Consider the following 24,931-nt stretch of genomic DNA (forward strand, 5'->3'; position numbering starts at 1 on the left):
AAACCGATGGTATGGGAGCTATTTGTAAATTAAAAATACTATGAACGGCAAATCTAGTGACAGTTTTTGTGAAGAGTGCACCAGAAGTTGCCCTGTGGCAATCTGATCTTTATTTTTAAACTGAGTTTGGTCAATGATACCACACCACATTCCTGCATCATACTTGCCATTAAATGGAAGTTAGTATCCAGGGCTACATTCCTGAAGGCTTTTCTGATGACAGTGATTCAACAGTATTATTAACCTCAGTTTCAACAGGTTAGGGCTAACTGCAAGCAATGAATTTATTTATCAAAATAATTTAAATGAAAATTTTCCAGCGTATTATTTTGTTATATAATTTATTCTTAGCAAATTGAGAAGTCAATAAAACTTTCACTCAATTCATTTCCATGACTTTTATTTCCTTTAAATCGTTTTCCCTTGCAGAACACACTTACATGACGACTTGCTGTTTACCATTGCTATCCATGTATCTGTATTTCCACCACTACACAGTACCCCTTAGAGGTAAGTTTTGTCTTGTTTCTCTAGAGACAAGACTCTTGTCTTAAGAGATGAGAGTTGTGTCTCGAGAAAGTCACTGGCACAAAATGTTTGGAGTACAGTACTGTGCAAAAGTAATGAGAGCGAATTTCGACGAATTTCGTTGAAATTCGGCGAAAAGTAGCGAAAAACAGCGAAATTTCGAAGGACACGAAACTTGAACGAATCTTCCGCGAATTTTCGTAGCCGCTATTGTTTTGACACGATCGAAATTACGGCCTTGTCGGCGAAATACAACTCGAAAATTCGTTCGAATTTTCGAGCGGCTATTCGAAATTTCGGAAGGTCAGTCTCGAATTTTCGAAGAGGAATTCGATTTTTCGAGAGAAAGGTATCGAATTTTCGGCAAACGATTCTCTTAAAATGACGCTTTAAGTTACAGTAATATATTCAATTCACTCGAGGTTTCATCTCAACAACAATAGATGGATACGTAATCATGGCAACCGTGGTTCAGGTAGTTTGTTTGGATCGACCTCGCATATCTATTACTAAGTCTGCAATCATGCCGAAGGTATCTAGCTATACACGAAAGCGGATTCATGCTCTCGATGAATTTGGTCTTCAACCTATTGCAATTTTGAAACAGTTAGTGGATGAAGGTCTCCGAGTTAGTTATCCGAGCGTAGCAAGAATAGTCAAGAAAGTGAAACTTACCGGATCTGTACATCTAACTAAGGGGCAAATTATCCTATGAGAAACCAAGATGTGGACCAGTTTGTCTGTTCCCAATACCAAAACTGTTTTATTTTGATTACACGTATTACACGAATAAGGAAACGACACTGAACATCATCTAGATTAATTTGAGAGCATGAACCATCCAGCTCTACTGACGGCATAAGACTGAAAATGTTTGTTAACCAAAGCAAATTAAGTGACGTTGTTGGGAAAAGTGAAATGTAGATTAGTACTAATAATTATTATTACATTTAGGAAGAGTGAGCAAGTTACCTGAAAGTGTTGGCATAACAACAAATGCCTAAAATGGGATTCATGTATATTCAATTTTAAAGCACCATCCAGTCTAGCAAACCTGCTAGCTCGCTGGTTTGAACTTGGTTAACTCAAACTCTCCGCTATAACTCTAGCCTCCTTCGCAGCTGTTGTTTGAGTTCGTCATGCAGCGCGTTCGTTCCCCCTTCTTCCCATGTATTGCGTGATGACCCCAAACAACGGCTGGGAAGGAGACTAAGCTAACTCGAGTAAAATCCAATTTTCTGTGGATTTGATCCCATTTTTTTCAGTCATTTACTATCAGCTTACTCAAACTTGGGTAAATAGCTTGAGGTCAGTGCTAATTCAACCCGATTTCACCTTTTTTTAAATTTCTATTGATCATTCAGTATTCAAGAATACAATTTTAACAATTGCAAAGGAGAAAAAGATGTGATATTAGATAATAAATAAAGCTAAAACAACAACAACAATGATATAAAGTCAATTATAAAATAGAACACACAATTCACTCACACAAAACCTGTAACTGTCGAGTAACTTCCAGGGTCGTCGTGTATTGTTATTGAATAATTTGAATAAATAAAAACAAATGCTCCATGGATTCCATGCCCACTTGCCAAAAGGTACAACAATGAACATTGAGAGTCGGTTAGGCCTAGCACAAAAGGCTTTTCATTGGTGTAAAGAATACAATTTAGTTTATTTTGTATTGAAATTCCCTAAGTTTTGACTCTAATGTAACATTAAAGGCTAAGGAGAAAACTTTTTGTCACTCAAGTAAAACCTGATTTTACTTGAACTTGCCCTGATATTTCACGTCACGGTCGGTAAACTGAAAAATGTCAGAACATTAGCCAATTCCCAAATTCACTTCCTTTTACAATGGAATAGTTAAATGAACATTTTCTGCTATAAAAAAACTGTGGTTGTGTATCTATAAAATAACCTTGAAAATGAAAGTTGCATAAATTCCTGATCCCAAGGAACGTTCAATTAGTTTCAGTCGCATTTTCATGAAAACTGCTTGTAAATTTATTAAATTTCAAACTGCTTATGCAGATTAGTCGATGGTTTAATTCTAGGATGGTGCTCTTTTTAGCATTAAAACAACTGAAATGTTATTACTATGGTAGTAAATTATTGTTTTAAGGAGCTTATGAGGAAATCTACCGAAATAGGCATTAATGACATAATTTTCTGACATTTTTTGTTGGTACGACAGCACACTGCCCCCAGAGGGGGTACTCTCGATTTTAAGTGACAGGTGATCGAAGGATTTTTTGGGGTTTAAAATTTTCGATTCCGGAATTTTTTTGGGTAGGAAAATTTGGCAAATTTTTTTTTGGGTGGCGGCCGCTTTGTCATTCTGCATTCTGCATGTTTTTGGGTGTCTCAAGTGTTGTTAGAATCACTAACAAATGCGGAAAAGATAACTTCAGATGGTATGATGAATAAACAAACACAAACATTCAATTTCTAATGTTTTTATTTTTCGTGTTGTATCATTTAATGCTTTCTGGAAAATTTTAAGGGTCGGAAATTCAGCATGGGATTTTTGTTGGGGGGTCAATTTTTTGGTCCAGGGATTTTTTTGGGTTTTGTTGGAAGCCCTAGAGATATTTTTTGGGTTTAGATTTTTGCCCTCATTCGATCATCCCCGTCACTTGAAATCTGGAGTAGCCCCCCTTGGACACTGCCCTTAACAACATAAACAAAAGAATTAGTTACAGGAGAATTAGTTAATGGAATTCTGCTTGTTGTTTGTAATGCAGTTACCAAAAGTTGGTGTGGCTGGAGAGCAGACACCATTTTAGCAGATGTCTGGGAATAAACTGTTGTAGGTGAGTACAAGGTACTCTTTAGAAACTTATTATAATTGCCCTTGGTTGTGGCTTCTTTACCAGTATGTCCTGGATACCCTTGTTAGCAATCTTTTGGTCGCAGAGAGAGAGACTGAACCATTCACATTCGCAAATATAAAGTGGCAAGACTTTGCAGAATCGCAACCTACCAAAAACTGGTTTACCAGTCATTTCCCGCCTTAAGAACATCACAGTACACTCACAATAGCTTCTGGAAACTTCTGGAAACTTACACAGTTCATGAATGCGTAAATAGTCTCCAAAGAGTGTACATGTATTCTGTACTTGGGTGGCAGTAGCCACTAGCTCCAGCAACACTGGAACACGTTCAATAATTATTAAGGTTCTTGTCTGCTAGGCCAATCACTACAGTCAGTGTTGTGATATCTCACCTTTTTCATAGATCTGTAGCAATTAGCTGTTACTTTGGCATGGCTGATAGAGCACTGAACTGCAAAAACAAAAATACTTTTGTGCAATATAGTTGGCCAAAAACAACAGTCAAAGCCTTTTTTTGCCAGCTCTCTTCAACAAAACTTTTTTACTTATGAAAGGCTGTACCCAAACTTAGTGTGAGAACTGTATAATCTTGTGCAAACAAAAAGCACGAGCAGAGAAAATTCGCCCATGTTATGTGAGGATCAAATTTCATTGAAATTTTTATCTTCAGGTTTTTGTTTAGGGAAAGTCTCTAATTTGGAACTAGTGTATTTTATTCATTAATGTTAGAAATTCTAACTATTCTAAACTAAAGCAGTGCTGTTTCTTAGACTCATTAGTTGTGTATTTTTACTGCACATGGGTTTGTTTATTACCAATATGGTATTAGATTTATTGAATTCCTTGAATACACACGGCCTGCAATGTGTTACATGTACAGTGTAAGCCTTTATGGATTTTTTAGTCTATGCGAACAATGTTACCTTTTAGGTCAGATTTTATTTCCGCATGGCATCCATGAATCCTTAGTTGTGAGGTGTAGTTTAATGCGAGTAACGCTTTACGGTTACCATAATTCACTTCTGCATTCACGAGTTGGCTCACAGGAACCTTGGGTAATTGTGATAAAGCACTAGTAGTCAAAACTACTTCAAATCGCGAAAAAGTCTTCCTGTTATATTTTTCTCTCTTGATTTGATCTAGTTCATTGATTGTTTAAGATCAACAATTTCTGTACTGTTTCTTTGAGTAGTCTCAGCTTAAATGACCAGAATTATTTATTTTATTTATTCCTTGGGAAATGAATTTCCTCTATGCTTCTTGCCCGCTTACCTCAACCAGACCAGATAAAAACAAGCCACAATTTTGCCATATCTTGGCCACCATCGTGGCTAATTATCTGATAACAACAACACCAAATTACCTTAAATCTAGGCATAATCTATTCTTTCTAGCAAAGGTAAGGGCAAACCCCTCAGAGTCTTGTGTGAGAAAACAAGCTAGGGCAACCCCACTCGAACCCACGACAATGCCCTGAACAATTAGCAAAGCAATTCGGTGGCCAGCTACCCTGTGAAAGGCAACCTCATTGCCCAAGTAGGCATCTATAATGTTTGGGTGCTAGAACGGTGAAAGTTTGTTCTTTCGTGCAGAGGACAGCTTCCAAAGGGGCTGGAACAGGAGTCTAAAGCCGTTCCAGAGGCCATTGAGGACATAAGACACTTGCTGTTGCTGGGGGTGAGCTGTCAACTCCCGAGCAAACTCTGAGGCATTCAAAGGACTTCTAACCATGATAGGGGAGAAGCACGAAGGTACTAGAAGGAAAAAATATACATGCTTAGGAAACGCAAACCCCATAGAGAAAAATATATGTACAATCGAACCTCTCCTTTCGGACACCTCTCTAATACGAACAGTTCACTTGGACCCGGGAAAATGCCCACACATTCATACAGAGAGAAAATTCATACAGACTTAACCTCTTTATTACGGGCACTCCAGTGATGACAGTTCTAATTCAACACGATTTCCTGTTTTTCGTTACATTACAGACTTCTTTAATGCAAAATGAATCAATAACAAAGAACTTTCATTAAATACTCTACTATGTTGGTGTTCGCTACACTTGTTACTGTTCTATTATGTTATTGTTCGGAAAAATGTATCATAGTTGGCCATATGCTTTGGAATTGTACAGCTTGTATTGTAATAATTTGTACTGTCCATTAAACAATTTAAATGCACCTCAAAGACTTGCTTGGGCCAGTTTTAACCTAAAGAACACTCAATACCATCAGTGGAGCCTAAAAAGTGACGTAATATTCATGACCTCTATTAAACAGACACCTCTCTAATACGGACACTTTGCTCTGTCCCTTCGGTGTCTGTATTAGAGAGGTTCGACTGTACATGCAGATATCGGAAAAGAGACAAATAGAAGTCTGCTTGAATGAATATCAGACGTATCAACTTTAAATTCCACAAAGATTTCTTCTCTACAATTTGCTTCTAGATCGCATGATCTTCTCTCTTCAACTAACTTCATTGTTCATGAAACCTAACCTATATTATTATAAGATGATTGACATTTGGTATTACACCAACAAGAATTAATTAAGAACTACATCTTATCTCGGATCACTTCGTGACTGTCCCTTAAACATTCTGGAAATCCTAAGCTAATTAATTTTAAATCAACGTTGCTATGTAATAAAGCGAAAAGATAAAGTATACTATGAAAATCTGAAACACTATTGGCGCACAGTTCCCAACACCCTCCCCTGTTTGTTTTCAAAGAAACACTGGATTTGTGCGGAAATATACGATTTCAACTTCCTACAAATTATTCGCAATCAACGTCTCAACGGACAGTTCAGTGTTCTACAGTTTTCCTTTGAGGCTTTGTCTAGTCCGTGTCTAACGCAATGTTCTTAATCCTGAAGTTTGCAGCCACCGCAGCATCTCTTTAAGGCCTGAACGTTGGAGCTTCTGGATTAAGTGTCACTGATCTCTCCGTCGTTTCTCTGTCGCATGATAGCTCTAAGGGATAGAGCTACTGGATCACTCTCTTGAGAGTTGACTTCCTGGGTCGCAACTTGGCGACTCTTGCGATTCTGTCACTTCCCGCAATTAGATCCTCTACAATCCCGAGCTTCCATTTTGCGCGGTTTCAGTCGTCGTCTTTCACAATCACCACCTCTCCTTTGGTCAAATGTGTGAGTTTCCCATCGTGTTTCATCTTGTGACGCTCTCTCAATCCTCGCATGTACTCGTTTGACCACCTGGACCACAGGGCTTGTTTACACTTCCGCAGATATCTTGCTGGCTTGCGTAGGTCTACGTCTTTGAGGTGATGTGCCTCTAGTTCTGGCATCTGGTTTGACCTTTGGAAAAGGATCGAGTTTGGTGTCAGCAATGGTTGCTCTACGTCTTCTTCAGCATAGCTTAAGGCTCTGCTGTTTACGGCTATCTCCACGTCCAGCAAAACCTCGCATAACTCCTTCCAGCTAAGAACCTGAGAACCTGAGTACAGACTGCAGCGATGTGCATAGCGACAGGGGTTGACTGGAGCCGTCCACTGCCCCCTGTACCATTACTTGCGCAGCCTACTGGAAAACGAGGAACCGGATAGCTCAGAAGTCTTAGGTTGGGCATATGATGGTCCACGGGTGGAAGAGCCAGCTGCGTGGAAATTAAACAGCTGCACGTTCATGCTAGACCAATCGATCAACTTTGTCGCAGCCGCATGTTCACGGAACACTCGGTCGTAGTTCAGCCACACTTTACCGCTAAAATGGCGATGGGATCCCAAAATAAGTAGCTTGTATTGCGTTAAATCTTTCCAATGGTGGGGAAAGTGGGAAGATAGCATGAGTGAAAAGATAGAAAACGCTTCCATCCAGCTGGCAATGTCCTCGATGCGACGGCACTGGCTTTTTTGTTGCGAGGTCAAAACGAGTCGGCCATCAAACATGAGCTGTGGTTCGGGCTCTCTTTGTTGAAGGTTTGGAGCCAGTAGATCACTTAAATCCGCGTATTTACCGCCCAAGATCTGCGCCACTAGCTTCGCTGGTACAAAAGAAAAACCCAGCCCGACCACGAATGACTGATCAAGGAGCGAAGCGGGTTGGGTGGAGAGCGGCGGAGCGTGTTGAATCACATTGCTTGGCGGAGTAAACGAAGGCGCAAGCGACATGACAGGCTCATGGCCTACCTGGTAACAGCTGTCCAACAGGAACTGCACCGCCCGATGCCAAGAAACTAGCAGGTGAAGCATTCAAGGAATTTGAGGCAGGAACGCCCCCAGCACTCGCGGTCGCCACAGCACTTGGTACCGCTTGAACTTGTTCGGATGCAGGAGGTTTTTTGGCTCACAAACATGTGAGCTGTGCCATGTGAGCACCGCTAACCAGCACTTGTCTCAATTTTATTTTTGCCTAAATTATATTTAGCCACATTTAAATAAATCACATTAAACAACAAAGGATTCTCCTAACCTGGAGAAACCAAGATCAGTATCACCGTTGCCAATGATCTCTCCCAGATTTCTGTATCTGGTAACACTCTGGATGAACATATCCTTTTTAGTCCAGACAACAAAATCGCAATACTCTGCATGTGTAACAAACAATTGACACTGTACTTGGTAATAATACGGATGAATAGTGTCCAAGTACAAACCAATTTCATTTTCACTCCACTCGAGCCAGAAGCTGCTGTCATTTACAGCAGTGACAAGCAAAGCAACCTTTTACTTGTAAGGACATTCGATTTCACAAATTCCTTTGCCACAGCACTCGCAAAAAACAAGACCACCAGGTGTCGCTCTTCGAAAGGTCACTTCTCATTAATATGGAGTCCACTGTCTGCTACAGACAGATTGAGGTGGTGTTCTGCAATTGAAAATTCATACGCTTCTCGTGCTTTGCTCTCCTTTGATATGCCCCGTTTTGTTGCAGTATTCGAGAAGTGGTGGGCATCTGGGTAGCAAGTCATCTTTATGCGGCTCTTTGATGGTTTGTCGGGATTGGTTGAGCAGGCTGCTTTGAACTTTGAGGCAGTCACTCGTCCTGCTCTCTGCTCAAACCATACTTGGTTGTATGATTGGCCTGTTGTAGCTTCCTCAACTGCTTCTGCTTTGTCTGCGGTTATCTTCAGCTTATCAAAAGCTTCCAAAGATTTTTCCTGTAGTTCATGGAAATCATCTTTCAGATATTCCGCATTGTATTGCTCTGTTAGAGGCTTTGGCAAAGATTTGGAATCGTCAGACACAAATGCAGCATTATAAGGTGGAACAAGAGAGAGACTGGCTGGTTTGATTTCACACCTTAAAATGTTTTAGAAAAACTTAGCTATCTCATTTGCCAAACGCACTTGAATTTCTGCTCTGTTAACATCTAGAGAAGCAGTTCTCTGCTTCCAAAGTGCTGTTACGTTTCTTTGTGGAGGATGGTCCATTTTACTGACTGGAATGAAAGGAATTTCCCTCACATATGATGGCATGATCCACCTCTTTCTTGTGTACACGTCACTGAATCTCTCATTCTCACTCCAGCTTCAATGGTAAAAAGGAGAGCTCCTATGTGTGAGCAGGCCTCACAAAGTCCTGCCATATAGATACAGTGTACCATGCACAGGTTGCCATTTTTTTCTCTAAAAAACCATTTCTTGAGCAGCATTTCTCTGACTTGTTGGGAGTGATTTACTCTCGTTATAACAACAATTGTTTGGGTTCCAGCTACTGGTTCGGCAAGAATGGTATTAACCCATCCAGAGACGAAAAATTTGAAGGCTTCCATAAATTTGTATGCTTTCATTTATTGCTCAGTAATCCATGAGGTCTGAAGCACCAAATAGTTCAATGTCCGGATATTCAACACAAGGAAAATCCACTAAATCCTTGCTACACTCTGATTTTTTTAACACTAAAGGATCAAATCCACATACCAGAACCTTTTCTCAATATCTTGCCTTAGCAGGACCGGTAAGACCAACGTAATACTCTGAAAAAGTTAGATTTGCATCCCAGGACGAGTCCACGGATGCCATTTTGAGAGTTTGGGTTGTCCAGCACCATGGCAGACACGAAATGACGTAAGAAATTTGGTCACATAGTTGCAAGTGAAGAATAACTCAGATTGGTAAACCAAACCTTACTTAAATTTTTCTCTGCTTTGCTGACTTCTCTGCCACTTGTCTTGCAAATAAGGATTTGACTTGCAGATGAGACTTCACTTGAAGGCTTTCCGTTTTGAAGCAGGAGAAAAAGAGGCCTGTAACCTGGCCTGCTGAGATTTAAATATTGATTTTATAAAGGTCCCGTATGTAAGCTGACCATATCCATTGAAACATTAACCAGTGGAGCAATCTGCATGAAATAGTTTATTCCTTGGGGGAATAAATTTCCTTTATCCTCTATTAATTTGAATTATTATTAGTATTGTTGTTGTTGTAATTATAAAAACTTTATTCCAATATCAACTATATAAAAAACATCACAAAAATAAAGTCATATTTTCCTTGGACATATAGAGATCAATATCATTCATGAAACCTATAAAATGCATAAAACGTATCAAAACGTTTAACGTAAAACTTATAAAATATATCAAATGCACCAAAAGATAAAACATAATTTTGTTGGGAAAAAAAAGGAACAGCAGACATAACTGTCAACAGATTGCGAAATTCTAAATGCTTAGTATCAGTGAAAAGCTTAGGAACATTCACAAGGAAAGATAAAAAAATATCTAGTAACTTATTCTGCTAGTTCCTTTTCTAGTTCTACAGGAAGGCCGTGTCCTGTGTGTTCGTGGGAACTCTCCTTGGTATGTTGGATCTTTGAGAAGGAAAGGAGTGCTGATGTAAGGATGGGGAAAGACATCTTACACCTGATCCATGGCATGGTTGTACCATATTCGTCTCCTTTCTTGTTGCCAATAAACTCTGCGAGTTTTAAATGGAACCTCTTGCATTCTTCTCCCATGCCTCCAGTGGTGAATGAAGGTGGCTAGGTTGACTTCCATAATGCTGCTGGCGCACATACATTTCTTTTCATTCTCATTTAGGCGTTATATTTGCTTTGGGGTGAGGTCTTTGTAAGATTCTGCATTTGGGTGACAGACCCGAACATCAAAGAATGCAGTTGTTTTAGATCCTGTGGAGACAACTGGGGACAGTTGGCCATAAATCTTGAGTTATCGTAGTAGAGAAGGTGCTGATAAAATTGAGGAAAATGGCTACGTCATCCACTTGTCTCTCCACCTGAGAACTCTTTCTTATCCTGTCTCCCTCTCTTTCTCTAAGCCTTCCCCTTGTTCTTGTCCAAACGTGACCCACATATTCCACTTTTTTTACTTTTGCCTGGCACAGCATGTCAATAAGGCTTTAATTTGACCACAGTGAAATGAAAACTACAATTACCATTGCTCACAAAGTCCTTACACTGCAAATTGTACATCTCAATTGACATGCCGCATTTCTTGAACAATGTGGTATTTGCTGTGCTACTGCCTCACTGAAATTGAGATTCATAAGCAGTGCTTAAATTTTGTCGTTGTTCTGTCCCTGATTATGATTGCCTTCTGAGAATTTTTCCCACCCATCTCTCTCTTCATTTTATCTGTGTATGGTGCAATTGATTTTATTTAAACAACAAAAACATGGCTTTCCCTTGTCTTTCATAAAAGAACCATACATCGAATCCATGAAAAATTTGTTCCCTACGTTAAAATGTACAGTCCAAATTTGCGAAGAGTTGTTCCCAGAAAGCCAGAAATCTGTGAAGTAAAACTCTGGCGAAAACTTCACTCTATACGGTAAACACATGGAAGGATTCCTAAAGTGCCTGGGACTCTATAATCTCTTTTCTCTACAAGCACGTGTGATTCCTGGACATTCCACTGAGAAAGGCTTGTACAGCCCTGGAAGTGCTCCCCAAATTGGACCGCATGTGAACCCTGGATGGAAAATGATCGCCTCACCATAAAGTGTGAAATATAATGTACCCTGGAGTTTGAACTGTGGATTTAAACTTTAAATACTTGATGTAATTTTAATAACACAACACTCATACTTAAACGATTTGAGTCCAAATTTTGACAACTTTGAAAATTACAATGAGAAGCTCAGTGCAACAAAACAATTAACCTATAAATTGGAACATACATATTGATTTCTATCTCTACCATAACAATGCCTAAAATGAGGACAGATTGTACGGAAGTTCTCATTTTTTCAAATAGCGCTTACAATACAAAATAAATTTTAACAGTACAAATCTAAATAGTAAACTGGAACAGATCTTTTACTGGCACGTTCCCTATGATATTAATAAAAGAAGATTGAAATTGAAGTGGTTTGATGAAAATTAGACTTCATATCAGTCGAAGCACTTGAGGTGGTGGTAAAATTAAGTCAAACAAAGGCGTACAACTTCCATGAAGCATCAACTTGATGAACGCTGAAGAACAAAATGCAAAGCCGACGTCCCTGATAAACAGAAATCAAAGCAATAGGCAGATACATGAAAAATACCAGGTAAAACTGAAGCGCCCAACTAAGGGCACTGAAAAGTAATAACCTGGATGCTAAAAACAATTGTCAACACAGTCACTGGAGACTGGACAAACATGCCTAAGAGAACAAACAAACAAAGCATCAAATACATTGCCAACAAGGCACTGCCAGACCTTAGCATGTGAGGATGACCCAGAGGCGCTTGGGGAACGTTCACAACGTTTGGAATCATCACTGCTGTCCTTGATTGGCTGGGTAGTACAGGAAGTCCCACGGTGAGTGCCGAACACACATTGCATTAATGTGCATAACGGCACAATGCAAACGGGGCCAAACATTGCCCCCTATTCCATGACTTGCAAACAACGATGTCCGACGACGATCCTGTGGGGTCGAGGGACTTGTGGGATTGGGTCAGAGAAGAGTTGCGAACTGACGAATCAGCCGTGTGAAAATTAAACAATTCAACATTTATGGTGGACCAATCTATTAGGCGGGTTAGTTCCGACACTGAGCTGTAAACTGCAAGGAGCCCCTGCACTAAAACCCCGGACACCCAACACACCAACCCTGCAAGATACTGCTGGCCAGCAATATTGTCTCACATTTAACTTAGCCTTAATTACATTTAGCCACATTTAAAAGTCCTCTGAAACTATTCTTTATACATTAGTGAAACCCAAAATCAATTACGAACAGGAGGGGACAAGGATTTTATGCAAACACAAGAAAATAAAGAAGTGGCTCAGTGAAAACTTGAAGTTATAAGAAAAAGAAAGAAGATTGAAATTGAACTGGTTTGATGGAAACTAGACCTCATATCAGTCAAAGCACTTGAGGTGGTCGTACAATTTTGCCCACACCTCAACAACTGGAATATTGAACATGTTCACCAGGCTTAATAAGGCAGTATAATCACTAAACTCACCGACAATAAACGTCCAAAGAGAATGTCATCAGGAGTGGTTAAGTAACTTTGGAGAAAGCCCACCACATCAGTTTGCAGTTGTGATACTGTCTGAGGAGGCGTTTCTCTATGAAGTTGGTTACTTATTGCATGAAATAAGCAGTTGCATTGTCAGAGGCTGCTGATAACTAAGACCTGCACTTATCACTTGTCTGTCAAGGTTTTGCTGATTTATTATGGCTCGCATCCTCTCTTAAAATCCACTGAAGGTTTTCAGGGAAATCTTGAATTCTGTTGGTTACAGCTGTTGCAAGTTCAGTTACTCACTTGTCATTTCATTGTGTGGATGATCCAACTTTATATTAGCAGAAAGTTATGCTGTTTACCAGACATCAAATGTTAAGCAAGCAAGCAAGTAAAAACACTACAGTCAGTTTTGCTTGTTTGCATTGGACTTGAGGAAGTTTTTATCCCAGCTGTTTTCCTGGAAAAGCTTGCTTTCCTCGAAAGATAATAAGACAAGTTCATTTCTAGGAAATTTTTTTCTAATTGATTGTGTCTAAGACAATTTCATACGTGTCAGAATAGCAGGTAGCCGAATCCTAAATATAAATGCAAAGGTTTAGAGTACTAATAACCAGCAGAAACCAGTGCTCTTCCCGGGACAAGTGTACGGTCAACATAATGTCTTCATACTCCCAGTGATTTTTTGCCGATATACTTTCTTTAAACAATATGCAACATCTCTGTTTTAAAGAGGAATAAAAATGTAGACTTCCTTGGCCAACTGAGTTTTCCTTCCGAGTGTGCATAGCGCTCACTTAAATGGTGAAATTAAAAGTTGATAGTGTCGCCATTTAACTTTAACATGCAACAACTGTACCATATATTGGCCACCCTTGTGGCTGTTTAGTTAATAACAACAAAACCAAATTACGTTAAATCTAAGAAAATGTATTCTTTCCAGCAAAGGTGAGGGCAAACCTGCTGAGCCCTGCGTGAGAAAACAAGCTGGGGCAGCCCCACAAGAAGCTACAACAATGCCCTCAACAATTAGCAAAGCAATTCGGTGGCCCCTGCTCACCATTTGTTTGACATTAATTAAATTACATTGCACAAGAAATGAATCTCCCAACCTGGAGTGTTCAAAGTGAGCGATAACACATAAAGCAAATCACATTAAACAACAAAGGAATCTCCTAACCTGGAGAAACGGGATACTAATTCACGATACCATCTACCCAACAGCTCTGGGAGCTCAAAAGAACAGTATCGCCCTTGCCAATGATCTTTCCCAAAACTCTGTATCTGGTAACACTCTGGATGAAGATGTCCTTTTCAGTCCAGACAACAAAATCGCAATACTCTTCACCTGTAACAAACAATTGACACTGTACTTGGTAGTAATGCGGATGAATGGTGTCCAGGTACAAACCAACTTCATTTTCAATACACTTGAGCAAGAAGCTGCCGTCATTTGCATCAGTGACAAGCAAAGTGTCCTTGCACTTGTAAGGACATTTGATTTCACAAATTCCTTTGCCACAGCACTCCAAAAAACAAGACCAGCAGATGTCACTCTTAAAAAGGCTACTTCTCATTAACATGGAGTCCACTGTCTGCTAAGACAATTTGAGTTGGTGTCCTGGAATTGAAAATTCATACTTAATTCTCGTACTTTGCTCTCATTTGACATGCCCCATTTTTTTGCAGCATGTGAGAAGTGGCGGGCAAGTCATCTTTAAAATAATAATAATTTATTACTTATGTTGTGCCTTTTCTATACAATATTTAAAAGCGCATCACAATAGCATATAACTCAATAACTAAACTTACACTTATAATATAAATGATACAAATCTTTCAAAAAACTTACAAACTAGCAGTTCTCATTGAGAAGTGAGTGCTGCCATTAAAGGTGTTTTTGAATGCAAATACGACAATTAGAATTTCAACAAAAAATATAACTTATTTATTTGCAAAATGGCATGGTTACATGTATGTTCTTTGAGTATAACATTAACAAGTAACTATTGGTGTGGCTAAGGCTTTTGTTGGGATTATGCTTGTAGTAATTGCTAAAAGTGGAAAAGAAATATATTGGTTAACGAAAACGGAAGGTGTAACGAATGACACTGTCTAATGCAACATGCAATAATAAGGGCTTTTTAACTTATTCTTAGAACGATCCCTGACACTTTCTTTTGTCTATCTAGCGCAATGTGGAAATAAACTAAATACATGGTGTAACAACAGTCACTGTGGTGTAACAACAGTTACTACCTGTATAACGGCAATAACGGGTTCATGAACTGATCGTTAGAACAATTAGTGACAGTGACACTGTGTAACGCAACATGTAATAGGCTATCTATTTCGTCTAACAATGTTAGGCTATATTCGAAGCTTTTATTCATGATGGAAATACACTAAATATGTAGTCTGAGAATGTTAGTGACCACTTTGGAACGTTTGTTGTAAGTTATCTCAATGTCCGTTAAACTTAGTAAGAGCTTTACGAACTCATCCATCATCGATATTTGTTTGTGTCCATAAATCGACCAAATTCGATCGATTGAAAAGCAAAGCTGCAAGTGACATAAATGCACACTGTCAGCCTCTAGAATGCTCACTGAAAGCTTCATGGCCTTGATGAATGCTTCCTCGAATAGAAGTGATCATAATATATCAGCAAAAAGTGCCAAAACTTACCTGTAAACAGTGGAACCTTGACTCTGATCAACTGTATTTATAACTTGCTGCGAGCACATGAGATTTTTTGCTGAGAAAGCACGATTTTCCTCTGAGCAAGCACATTTCAATTTTTCTTATAAGAGCTGCTGATTGGCTAGACTGCGCCATGTAACAGGATTTCTGATTGACTGTTTCTTAATGCGAATGATGGGTTGAACTCTCGATTCGAATCAAAATTTCTGGATGGCCTCAAGAATATGAAGGCTGCCTATTGGCAGCAACTATTTACATTTTAAAATCAACATAGAATAACAACCACTGTAGAAGAACGTCTAAAATACTAATGGATAAAAGAAAATTACTAAGATAACTGAAATGGTTCCTTGTATAAAAATACAAAGAATTTCAGCTCCTTCAGCCTCCATTGCAGGGGAACTCCCTGTGACATCAATGTCACATTCACCTGATGCCAAATTCTCTCTCCTCCACTCTTCAAACTGGTCATCATCTCATTCACACTGTTTTCTTCAGGGCACACTTTTGGCATGCCTTTAATAACACATGGTAATCAAGGACTTCACCAGTGTCCACTGATTTAACACGACCACCTCAGTTAATGGGTTAAAACCTCTCTTGGCCCATGTACTATCAAAACTAACAGCAGCATCTAAACCAGAGGTGCTATCAGATTCTCCATTTTCCTCTATGAGTAGCTTTCGGAGCCTCTGGCCTGCATTGACAAGTTCCTCTTTGGTCACATCTTCCAAACCAGTGTCCACTTGCGTATTATAAGCACTCAAAGACAAACAAGGCATGTTCATAATTCCACAAAATGAAGCAAGCCCCTCATATCCAGACCCAGACTCAAGTGCGTGATACACAGCTCGCCTGTTTACATCATAGGACTTTCCTCTCTGAGTAATGTTGATTGATGTCTGCAATCTAGTACTTTGATCGCAACCATCAAAGCACAGGGAAAGGTCAGACATTAATCCTGCACGAGCAGCACTATTCTCTTCAACAGTTAGATTTGCTGGAAACAAATAAAGTGTATCAGATAAGCTGTCTGAATACAAACAACAACAATATGAACAAAAAATCAAGCATATATACCACTAGTACCACATTGAAATAATTTTCTTTGTTATAAATATTATTTAATTTACTGACATACCTATGTAGTTACAGTTGATTAATGAGAGAGATTAACTTTCAAAGCAATCCAGTGAAATGAATGGCAAAAGGATTAGTGTCCCTGGATTTGACTGAGGGAGTTCACATTCTTCCAAAGCTGTTTCTTCGATTGATTGTTCATACTTAGGAACTCCAGTAAACCCTTCTCCTTTCCTTGATTTCCTGTAGTGGCTTCTATGCTTTTCTGCAATCATAATCGACCAAAAAATTCGCGTATTTATCACTCTCTCTGTATAATCCGACAACAGATTTTGGTTGAATGGAATCTTCGATACATAATTCAGCGGCTCGTGAAGCCGGCAGGGTTCTATGTCATGTAAGAGGTCACATAGATTCCCTATTTCATTCTTCGAATCATTTCATTATTTTCGGGGGCAAAAAAGGGTTGTAAACAAGGGGAAAACAAAAGATGCTTACTCCCGTTGCCATGGCATCACAATCTAACTCCAACACTCTGTGCCAAAAATTGATCCGTTGGCAATAATTTAGTGAAAATAATCCATAAATACACCTCTCCATGGAAACTTAGAATAGTTCAAGACCATGTTTGCTATATCATTAGCCCTATGCTACCTACTGTAATGTTTACAATAATTAAGAGTTATTAATACTAGTGTCTTCTGACGACATCTGACCAGCAATATGATGCACTGTTAACTAGTTAACATCATGAAAGGCATTGAAGCAGTTCCTTGACTTCACCAAACAAAGGTGTACTTCACATTTGCAGCATTTCAAGTGTGAGTAGCCGGTCTTGTAGTGACGACATCGCTGCTGTTTCTCCTGAAACACTGGAAAATGACCACACTGGTCAAACTGCACATCTCTCGTTGGGTTTGGTGCTGATGTTGCTTTCCTTTTCCTGGATGGTGTAGCAGCAGGAACAGGGGACGTTGAAGATGGTCTACCACGTGGCCTTGCAGCTGCAGGAGATGATTTCCGAGCCTTCCAAAGGCCAACAGTGATTTCAGTCTGAAACATCAACAGGGAGATGTGTTTCTTGCATGGAGCATTTTTCTGGGTCAGCCTTCCAAAGGCCAACAGCGATTTCGATCTGAAACATCAAGAGGGAGATGTGGTTCTTGCATGGAGCATTTTTCTGGGTCAGGTGTTGGCGATGCAAAAGCCAACCACTTACGACAGCCATGCCAATGCAGTAGATTGCCATGTGCATGTAATACTTTGTAGAGCGGTGACAGAAGTGATACATTGACATCAGTGTGTCACACAAGTCGACAGCATCCATGTTGCTGTTGTACTCGACAACCATTGCTGGCCTATTGATGTTGATGAACCGCCCTTCCTTCCTGGACCAACGTTCTGCTTGTACAGCAACCTAGCATACTTGGAAAGGAGTTGTACCAGGCCATTGTCAAACCAGTGGATAACTGTGACCCCTGAGTTGGCCTCAACTACAAAATCAAAGTACCCACATCCTTTCTTCTTTAGCTCTTTTTCTGCCAGAAATCTTTTTTTCAAATGGTTCATTATGGCTATCGTAGAGAAGAAATTATAAAAGAAAACCTTGTGATTGACATTCTTTGGAAGCGATTGTGTCAAACGACAAACAACATTGCCACTCATAAGTAATTGTGGCTTTGCTTCTGCCTCAATTGTTTTACCAGTGTACACCTCAAAAGTCGTAGAGGATGCTACTAACTCCAGAACAGGCCCAGACTTTGATACCCTCCTTATTTGGCTTGTTTCGCAGGTATTGTTTCAAAGTGGTACAACTTTTGGTAGGGATGATCTGTTCATCAACTGTGTGGTTCTCCTCTTGCGGTAGTTGCTAACATTTCCCCCTCACAGAATCGAGAACAGGCCTTACTTAACAGGCATACCTTCCTGTTGTCTGTGCTGAGTATAGGTTTGTCTGCTCAACAAGGTGGTCAACCAACACGTCGTCAAAAAATTGCTTGAAATATTGGAGAGGCTCTCCTTTGAAAGCTACATCAAAACAGGCAGGCTGCTGCTTACGCCATCTTACACTCTGGGACGTACTTCCAGTTTTGGAGCTTCCTGCAGCGTCACCTTCGTCTTTCTTAATCAGGAGTGTTTGCTTCATCTTCCTCATAATCACTTTTTGTCACTGTCTCCAAAATTAGGCTATATCAATGGCACACCTGGTCTGTCATGCTGGGCTCTGGCCTTTGACCCATAAAATGACCTTGTTGAAAACGTGGCAGGGCCAGACATAGCCATTGTTTATATCTGTGAATGCAAAATTAATGTAAGTGAAATTACAATAAATTAGTTAAAAAAGATAATTTGTGGCCTCAAATTACAGAAATAAATGTATAATGAACGGTTTGGGAGCTCATAAGAGGTGGAAAATAAACACTCCCTGGAACAGAAATTTCTGAAATTAAGTAAGCTTACACAAAATACAAATAAAATATATATGAAAAACAGTTAAGTATTTTCAGCAAAAAAATATTCCATTTGCTCTCTGTAAGTGCATATAGGTGTCTATCACGTTTCTGTTACAATATACTCAGATATAACATGCATGTAGAGTGGAGATATTAAAAACAAAGGAGACACAAAATGGTGACATTTCAGAGGAGTCCCCCCCCCCCCCTACTGCATGGTGTTGTTAAGGAACAACATAACAAATCCCTCTCGCTTTGAGTCAGGAATAATTATCGCTTTCAATGTTAGCTTCTCTTAAAAAATAAAGGTTTTTAGGAGCACTTACAAATTTTTTTATAGTTTTCAGACCGTAAAGCATTAGAGGATGTTTGGTCTTGCCTTAACTGTAAGAAAGCCACAGGCTGAAAACTTTCACACTACTTCAGGGAGCAAAACCAACGTGGCTTCTCCCATTCCCAGTCTTCTCTCTGTGCCACCCATGCTCTTCCCCAGGGGCCCACGGTTTGCCATTGAAACATAAAGCATGTGACTGTGTTTAATTAAATTGTTTTGTTGTTCTGGAACAACAGCATGCACAAAAGGGCTAGACAAGGAGACTATAGAATGGTATCTCCTGCTGGAGAACAAAACAACAAATGACTTATGGTACATTTATGACAACTGTTTAGTTTATCAAAATGGGAGGTCTGAAGGGTCACTATTCTTACCACACTACCACAGTTTTGTCACCTGTTCCTGAGCAATAGATTGGTTGTTATTTTTGTGGGCAAAGAAATCAAGCAGCCACCTTGTGGCTTTCTCTCTTATTAACGGAATCCCTATGTCAATGTCCTTTTTTGTTTGACAGCCAGTTGCTAACTTCTTTTCAATTTCAGAAGCGCACAACCCTTTGAACTTGTTGCGCATGCCCTCAACCAGAGATTTCAAGTAGTTAAACTTGTCGATATCGGAAATTGCTTCATTGAAATGAATAGCGGAATTGTACGAATCCCAAAACATACATACATACATACACACATAAACTTTATTTAGACACGGTAAAAACATCAGTTACAAGATAAAAATTTAAAATTAAAACTGATTTACATGTTTGCCGTGTGGGAGTACGAGGAGGACAATTGGCAATCTATTTCATTTCTAAAATTAGTAAAAGATCTAATGGCTCTGACGTTAGATGGAAGGCTGTTCCACAAACGTGCCCCACTGTAGCAGAAACTATGTTTCAAAAAAATCGGTACGAGGCTTAGGCAGAGCCAATTTGTTGTCACTATTCATAAGTCCATAGTCCGTGCTGAAGGGCTTAAATAGGCCTTTCAGGTACTCCGGAGACTGATCATTTAGAGTGTTAAACGTCATTTTCAACTTTTGCTTCTTCCTTCTGGTACAGAGATTATCCCATCCCAGCTTACCGCAGAGGGCGGTAGCGCTAGAATAGTAATCAGACTTTGTTATGACCCGAATGGCGCGATTTTGTAGTTTTTGTAATTTGTCAGCTAACCCATTTCTGAGACCGTCCCACATAGGACAGCAATAATCAAAATATGGTTCAATAAGGGCTCTATATAGTAATATTGCTTCGCAAATGAACGGCCTCAATCTTTTAAGTGCACCCATGCCAGAGGAGATAATCTTGGCAGTCTCATTAACATGTTTGGACCACAAAAGATTTGGATCGATGTAAACTCCTAAGGATTTGGTGTGGGGCACTCTATCAATTTCGTGACCTTCAATTTGAACAGTAAGTGAATGGCCAACTGTACTTCAAGTCTCTGCCGCTGGATGGCAAATTGTCCAGTCCAGTCGATTTCTCAGTGTCTAATTTTTCAAGTAGTTTACGGACTTCATCGGAGCTACAACTTTTGAAAGAGAAAGTTGCATTAGTTGAGATAAGATATCTTTCTGGAACAGTGTCAGCAGAAGGTATGTCTGTTGCCAAGTCATGACCAATATTAGGGAAGTGGCAGTTAAATGCTTCCGCCATTTCAGATGCAGAACTAGTTTTTATGTCCCCGATTTCAATATCAGCAATAACTTTTTTCATATGTTGACGAGAGCTCAGCTCGTTGACTAGCTGCCACGTTTTACGGGGATCATTTCTGCTAGCAGCGAGGTGATCACTAAAGTATTCACGTTTGGCATATGAAATGTGACTACTGCCTAATCTTGCGTAAACAAACACGACTTCTCGAGAACGGATCAAATTACTGCCATGTGACGCGAGGATCAAATTGCATCGAATTTTCGAAATTTTTACCTTCAGGTTTGTTTTTTTGGGTAATGTTTAATTCCCAGCTAGGGTATTTTATTCGACAATTAGAAATTCTAGCTATTCTAGACCAAAGGAGTGCTGTTTTCGTTGACCCAGTAAGTTGTCAATTTTTACTGCACATTAGGTTAATTATTAACAATATGCTAATTTGTGAAAATGTCGAAAACACGTGGGCTGCAATGGGTTAATTGCATTATTAATGTCATTTCTCGCTGTTTTGAAATCATCCCAGCAAGACTGATCCTTAGTTTCTTCGGCCTTCTTTTTAAGGAAGTCCCTTTTTCTCATCTTACGTATTAACTCGTGCGTAATCCACGGGGACTTCTTGTTCCCAATCCTTTTCTGTCACATGGGGGCATGTTTATCGATACAGGTTAGAAGCTGATTCTTCCAAAATTCCCACATTTCGTTGGGGTGAGAGAATAGACTAATGTCATCCCATTGAGTTAATTAAAGGTCCGCTAGGAACTCCTCCTGATTGAAATTTTTAAAACTGTGAGTACTAATAATCTTATACACCCAGGGATGGTATAATGTGTTTTGCAAATTAGATAGACAAGGGAGTGGTCGCTAATACCTAAAGGCATAACTCCTGATCTAACTATTTTGTCTGGGGTATTAGTTATGCATAGGCCAATAAGGGACTGGGATTGAGCTGTTACTCTCGTTGGCTCCGTAATCAGTTGACTAAGACCAAAGATCTCACAAAACATTGATGAGTTTGGAAGAGTTGCTATCTGCGACACCAGGTAACAAGTTTGTATTCATATCCCATCAAGGTAGAGCTCCCGATTAGAAGCATCAATTTTACCATTTAAATTTTCAAAGTCATCAAACAGGTTAGGAGGAGAATTTGGAGGTTTATACCAGGTACTGACAAGGAATGGCCGAGAGTGGGGTTTACTTATTTCGACAGTTAAACATTCGAGCCTATCAGTCATAAGCTCCTCACATACTTTAAAATTAAGGTTGCCGTGTAAGTAGAAGCAAACCCCACCACCTTTACGACCATTAATTTGTCTGTCTCGACGAACAATTTCATAACCTGGTACAAAATTAATTAATTAAATTTAATTGTATTATCTAACTTCGATTCATTGATGACGAGAATGTCAATTTTTGAATCTCATGAAAACTCTAAGTTCGTCAATATGAGCAGTTAAACTATTAATATTTTAGCAAGCAATAGCTAGGCCTCGATTAAAAAAATTGAACTTGCAGTTTACACCGATCAGCACAGGACTCTCGATATCCTCGGACTCCCCAAAGGCAAATACCTACTGGCTATTAATATATGAAATAAAATTCTGACTCAAAAGAGAGGTTCCACTTCTGTTCAAATGTCAAATGTAGGCGACTGCGATTAAGGTCCTGATCAGTAGTGATGTTATTATGGTCTATAAAGCCCCATTTGTTTTGGCGGCAAAACTTCTTCAAAATCTTGTTGACCTCCTTTACTCTTTTATCTAATTCATTGTCATCAGCGCGAGCAGTCAGACTAGAAATGGCTACAGGAATACCTTCATGATCAACCATGCGCCCAATGTCAACAATCTCATCCGCACACTCGCGCGAAGTGTTTGAGTTTCGAAAGGTTGTTGGTTCCAACATGGATAATTATTGAATCAGGCTTCCGTTTCACAGTCGGCTTGATGTGATCAGCCATGTTGTTCGTAGTGCAGCCAGGAAAACTTGACACTTAAACTTTGGAATTAGGGCCAGACATGCTACGTCCGTTCAGATGTTTTAGAATGGAATCATCTGCGATGATTGTGGAATGGAAATCTTTGTTGGTCCTATTCTCTGTTGGCTCTCGGAAAATAAAGGAGTGGGTCAGTTAAAACTTAAAATTATAAGAAAAAGAAAGAAAATTGAAATTTAACTGGTTTGATAAAAACTAGACCTCAAATCAGTCAAAGTACTCGAGGTAGTGGTAAAATTTTGCCCACACTACAAAAACCGGAATATCAAACATGTTCATCAGCCCTAGTAAAGCAATATAATCACTACACTAATCATCCATAAACGTCCAAAATCGAATGTCATCAGGAGTGGTTGAGTTACTTTGGAGAAAGGTCACCACTCCAGTGTGCAGTTGTGATGCTTTCTGAGGGGGCGTTCCACTACGAAGTTGGTTGCATATTGCATGAAATAAGCAGTTGCAGTGTCAGAGGCTGATGATAACTAAGACCTGCACTGATCACATCTCTGTCAAGCTGTTGCTGATTCATTATGGTTCGCATCCTCTCTAAAAATCCACTGTAGATTTTCAGGGAAATCTTGAACTCATTTGGTTACGGTTGTTGCAAGTTCAATTAATCATTGCCGTTACATTGTGTGGGTGATCCAACTTTATATCAGCATAAAGTTATGCCGTTCACCAGACATCAAATGCTTAGCAAGCAAGCAAGTAAAAACACCATAGTCAGTTTTGCTTGTTTGCTTGGGACTCGAGGAAACGTTTATTCCAACTGTTTCCTGGAAAATCTAGCTTCTCCTGGAGATAATAACACTCGTTCATTTCTAATAAATTTGTTTCTAATCATGTCTGAGACAGTTTCATACGTGTTAGATACACCTGTAGCAGCTAGCGGAACCCTAAATATAAATACAAAGGTTTAGAATACTAATAGCCAGCAGAAACCAGTGCTCTTTGCAGGACAAGTGTACAGTTAACATAGTGTCTTTATACTCCCACAGTGATTTGATTGCATCTGTTATGTTAACTTTTGGCCTCATCAGCCTCGCCTTGGTAATTATTCTGCTTTTGCCAAAGTCAATAACGAAGGCTTTAAGGCTGGCACCATCCAAAACGAGATTGTTCCCTTTTAGGTCGTTGTGCAGGTATCCTCTCTTGTGCATAAACAACAAATGTCCCTGAGCCAGTCCAGTCTCGTAAATAACCAATAGCTCTTTATCTAACTCTTTGAAGTTGTGTGCTTTGTTGTTACTATGCGTGTGACGGTCAACTTAGTGTGATCTTCTCCCTTTGTTGGTTTGTGAACTTTTCTTGGTGTTTTAATTTCTTCGTCTCTATCCTTCATCTTTCGTTTCGTTTTGACAACTCAACAAGCCTTTCTCAAGAGATGTTCAAATTTTGCTGGAACTTGAGGTTTTTCTTTGAGCGCCAGCTTTTCAAGCACATGATTTTCTGTCTGTAGTCTTTGGCGCTTCCTCTTTTCCCAATTCTTTATCTGCGTTCACTTTTCCGTTTTATTGAGTTTTTTGAACTTCCTTACAAACTTTTCTTTGTCCCTCTCTTCGCTCACTCCTTCCAAATTACAGCTAGTTTGTTTTGTATGGAAAACTCAAATTACTAAAGCACAATAGGTGCACTGTTTCCACTTTGGGTTAGCATTATACACAAACACGAGGGATGCAATCGCTTCCAGGTCGGAAATGGCTTTGCGTTTTACTTACGCCCAAGAGTGTTGTTTCTGCTTTAAACATTTCAAGATGCTCTTGAAAAACATAAGGAAACAAAGCACCCAGAGGAAGGAGGTTCAACTGAAACATTTCCTGGGTAAATAACAAGGTACATGTAATAATGGGATAGACACAAAGTGTTCTCAATAAACCTTAGATTTGTACTGCTTTGCATGGCCCGTCTTCGAGTGACTGTCAACATTGTCCTTATTGGCAATAAAGAGGTCTCTATAGTAGGATGGC

The 24,931-nt window shown here is 39.5% G+C and overlaps 1 long non-coding RNA gene and 1 pseudogene across 1 annotated transcript in view; one reads left to right on the top strand and one right to left on the bottom strand.

Moving 5' to 3' along the window:
* Nucleotides 1-24,931, top strand: part of LOC146450941 (uncharacterized) — a 36,535-nt gene that overhangs the window by 2,303 nt on the left and 9,301 nt on the right. Inside the window, exons 2-4 of the long non-coding RNA XR_014860197.1 lie at nt 1-9; nt 430-510; nt 3,279-3,347. The exon at nt 1-9 is cut by the window's left edge and continues 186 nt beyond it. This is a non-coding gene — a long non-coding RNA (uncharacterized LOC146450941). The remainder of the gene's footprint in view (nt 10-429; nt 511-3,278; nt 3,348-24,931) is intronic.
* On the bottom strand, nt 5,327-10,293 carry LOC146450942 (uncharacterized; annotated as a pseudogene).

Source organism: Pavona decussata, unplaced genomic scaffold (genome assembly GCF_977016875.1).
Source record: "Pavona decussata unplaced genomic scaffold, jaPavDecu1.1 SCAFFOLD_416, whole genome shotgun sequence".
Classification (NCBI taxonomy): Eukaryota; Metazoa; Cnidaria; class Anthozoa; order Scleractinia; family Agariciidae; genus Pavona; species Pavona decussata.